The sequence below is a fragment of the Arachis duranensis genome, chromosome 9, assembly GCF_000817695.3.
Source record: "Arachis duranensis cultivar V14167 chromosome 9, aradu.V14167.gnm2.J7QH, whole genome shotgun sequence".
In the NCBI taxonomy this organism is placed as follows: Eukaryota; Viridiplantae; Streptophyta; class Magnoliopsida; order Fabales; family Fabaceae; genus Arachis; species Arachis duranensis.
The window spans coordinates 23,375,411-23,380,243 of record NC_029780.3 but is presented as its reverse complement, the minus strand read 5'-3'; positions in this window follow the sequence as shown (position 1 = coordinate 23,380,243).

Below are 4,833 nucleotides of genomic sequence, written 5' to 3'. Positions count from 1 at the left end.
TCTTTATTAGAACAAAAATAATTATATAAATTAGTTATTATTAAGTTAATTTTTTATTATTTACGTTATACATGATATATTTGTCGTGATTGAATAAGCCATTATGATTAGAATCATAAACTTTTGTTTTAAATTTGTAAGGTAGATATCAATATCAACTTACCGAAAATTACGATTAGTTTAAAATTATATTATATTATAATGATTGAAAATTAAAATTAGTGACAATTAACATAATTTTGTAGAAAATAAAATATAGCAACTAAAACTAAATTTGTTAACTAATTGAAGCTAGGTAGATAATATTTGACAATTATTTTAGCATTTAATTATTGATATCATCATCATCATTATCAATTGATATCAATATAAATGGCTCATCATTAACATAACAACTTACCACTAATAAAATTACTGTATAATAAATGAGAATTAGAATTGTATCAATATAATTAAAATAATTAAAAATATTTTTGATTGATAATGTAGTTGATAATGTATTAAATATTAATTTTATATAATTATAATAAAAATATTTTTCTAAATTAGTATAATCATGCATTATTCATTAAATTCTAATTGTAATATAATTATAATAAAGATATTTTTCTAAAATAAATTTAGAAGAAAGAATAATATTTTTATTTTGGAGAAAAAATAAATTCATGAGGAATTGACACCACATTTAATTTTCATTAATTTAAAAAAATCAATTTTAGTATATTAAGTAGATAGATAATTTCAATTAAATTGTGAAAAATTAATTAAAATAAAAATGATAGGCTTACACCATTAATAATTATATACCATATTTAAAAATATAACACATTAATAAAAATAAACTTTAAGATATTATCTAAATTTTATTTAATTAAGCATAACAACAATAAAAAAACACATTATACATGTTAAGACATTACATATTTTGGCTTATTAGATTTAAAAAAATTTCAATAAAAAAATTATAATTTTGTACACGTGAAGATCGAAAATTTTGTGCATTTGAATTGGAAAAAAAATAAAATTTTATGAATAATTGACAAAGAACTTACATTAAATTTATTTGGATCTATTTTTTTATCAAATTGATAAGAATATAATGAAAAATAAAGTAACAAAATACAAGAGTATAACTGAATATCTTATTTATTTTGATCGAGTTTTTGTCATAATATTATAATATCATTTTATTCAATGAGTTATACAATTGACAGTATTTAATTAGTTTTTTTTTTAAATGATATGATCTCTCTTTAGTTTTATTTTAAATATTGTATCTAATATAAATTTTATTTTTAAATAAATTTAGTTATTGTAGAAGTCAAAATCATAAAAAAAATCTTATTGAATTTGTTCTAAGTAAAGCAAGAAACATTTAGGGGCAATATCATGAAAGATGTCTTTCTATTATTAGATTTTAAAATTATTAATTTAAATTTAAAGTTTAAATTTTGAAAATTTTAAGAGATCACAGTTGTGGTAGTAATAATTATTTTATTTTAAATTTTTATTAATTATGGTTGTTTGATTGTATGAATTTAATCTAAATTTTAAATCTTATTAATTATTATTAAATGAATTTACGTTTATATAAATTAACTTTTTAAAAAAAATTCAAAAATTTTTGAATTAAATAATTTTTAAAATGTAATATTTAAATGATCTATGATTTAAATTAAAAAATTTTAAAATTTTAATACTACAACAAACTATACTAATCTTTTACTTTTTAAATCGATCCGAACTGTATTATAAAATGATTTTATTTTGTTGAAAAAAAAAAAAGATAGTTACAAATGGGTATTTTGTGTGCACGGCCAATGTGATATGTTTAAGAAAATTTACATGCTTATCTTCTGAACAAATGAAATACTTTATAACTATCTCATTTTTTATAACAATGAGATAAATAATAAAAAAACATAAATATGTAAATATTATATTTATTTTATTTATTTATAAGAAAATTCATACAGGTATTATAACTTTAATTTTAAAAATCTATATTTTTCAAAAGTCAACTATGACAAGCCACTCTTAAAAAAAAATTCATTTACCAAATTTAAGGACGGATCTAAAAATATTATTATGGGGCCAATAATACATATAGTATTAAAAATTATGAAAAAAATTATATAATATAAGATGTATTACAAATATATGGATAGAGAATATATTTTAAAATATAAAAAATATGTGTGTATTTTTTACTAACGAAGTGATCGATTCTTCGTATTATAAAATTCATTGATAATAGAATTTATGTCAAATTTTTCAATAATTTTTTTTCAATATAATTTAAAGACAATTAGTAAGAAATTTATCTTTTATTTTATTTCTGAGTTATTTTTCACAATATTCATAGTTGAAAAAGATCTCTTTGTTATAGCAGTTAAAACAGAGAGAATTAATATCAAATGAATCAAAAAAGACGGCCAAAAATTTTTTTTTAATTAAAAAATATTAGTAATAATATCTTTTCATATTTTTTTAATACTGTTACTTACTTTTTAGATATTAAAAATTTTTAATATTTAAATTGGATTGGACTTTTATTTATACTAAATTAAATTCTAAATAATTTTTTTAAAATATACATAATAACTTATTAGTTATTACTATTAAGTTTTTCTAAAAAAAATTGGGGGCGAGGCCTCCACTCGTCCTCCTTATGTCCGTCTCTGAGTTCAAACCTACCTTTAATATGTTGCAAGAAGATCATATATTACACTTAATTTATTTATAATTTAATTTATTAAACATATATATTGCCTATTTTTAAAAAATAACAAAAACTTTACAATTAAATAAAATATTTAATTAATTTTAACTAAGTTGTTATAATCGTTTTTCACATCACTTGCTTCTTCTTCTTTTTCTTTTTCGTGTTTCTCCTTTTTCTTTGCGTTCTTTTTCTTTTTCTTCTTCATCCTCTTCCTCGTCCTCGTCCTCTTCCTCCCACCCCCTAATGTTACTACTTCTTCTTCTCCTCCTACTCCTTTTTTCTCGTCTTTCTCTTTCATTATCATTGTCGTTATCATCATCACACCATCACCTCCTCCTCCTTCTTCTCTCTCTTTTCTCATTTAAATTTTTTCGATATCCTCCTTTCTTTCTCTCTTCTTCTTCCTCCTCCTCCACCACCACCATCATCATCACCATCATCATCATCATCATCATCATCGTCGTTATCGTTATCATTATTGTCATCATCGTCCTCTTCTCTTTATACGTATAATAGTTCTAATTTAAAATGCATCAAAATTACTTAATGATGATGACATAGAAATCAACTCAGCTTAAAAGAAACAAAGACCAATAGGGCACCTTATTTAAATCTAGAATGCACCGAAATTACTTAATCATGACGACATACAAGCAAACTAAGTTCAAAATAAACACACAAACTAAATTCAATCATCCACAAAAATATATGCATGTAAATTTTTAAAGCCAGAAAAATCATCAATATGACTTAAATGACACCAGAAGTACTATAATTATCTTGCATAAATTAATTACACTAAATTCAAGTCAATGAGATCAAGTGTACCTTATTTAAATCTAGCGAAATTACTAACAATGACGACACATAAACAAATTCAGTTCAAAACAAGCACAGACCAAGTGCATCTTATTTAAATCCAGAATGCACCGAAATTACTTAATGATAACGACACACAAACAAACTCAGTTCAAAATAAGCACGGACCAAGTGCTCCTTATTTAAATCCATAATGCACTAAAATTACTTAATGATGAAGACACACAAACAAACTCAATTCAAAATAAGCACAGACCAAGTATATCTGTAAAACTCGGTCTAACCGTAATTAATTAAATAATAAATTAAATAGGAGCAAATATGGTTAAAAGATTTAGCAATTAGTATTTGATAATTTAAATATGATATCTGGATTCATTGAATTTTTCTGAGTCGGAAACATATTTTTTGCGTAAAAATGTGCACTGGAATTTTGACCGGCAGTATCGACTGAGATCTGTCTGATACTGCAGTTGAGAAAATTGATTATAAGTAAATAAGGTTAAGAAATGAGGAATTATAATTAGGAAATGTAGAAATATTTAAAATGCGATTTAAAGCGCTAATTTTAAGGATTTTGGCCCAAAATTGGGCCAACAGACAAAAATAAGTAAACCGGGCCTAAGTGGACCCAAGACCCAACATATATAAACATTAGTTATAAGCATTTCAGCTTATTCACCCTAAAAATGAGGAAAGAGGCGCTGAATTGAGAATAGAGAAGAGAAGAAGAAAACCTAACTCTCTTTGATCTTCAAATCACCATAACTTGAGCTACGGAGCTCCGATTGACGAGCCATTTGCAGCCACGCATCGCTCTTCTCACCCTCTACAATTATATCTAAGTTTTGTGGTGAGTAATTGGTGGACGAAATTGTGATCACTATTCTTTGTGCTTATATGGATTTATTCAAAAATTGTCTTTATTTGGATTCACAACTCCGTTCAACTAACCAGCAAGTGTACTGGGTCGTCCAAGTAATAAACCTTACGTGAGTAAGGGTCGAATCCACAGAGATTGTTGGTATGAAGCAAGCTATGGTCACCTTGCAAATCTCAGTTAGGCAGATTAAATTGGTTTATGATTTTTTAGAATAATTAATAATAAAAAGGAATGATAAAAGGGATAGAACACTTATGCAGATTCATTGGTGGGAATTTCAGATAAGCGGATGGAGATGCTGTAGAGCCCAGGGACGCCTGCTTTCCTACTGCTTCTACTCAATCCTTCTTACTCCTTTCCATGGCAAGCTTTGTTTAGGGGTTCACCATCAACTGTGGCTACTTTC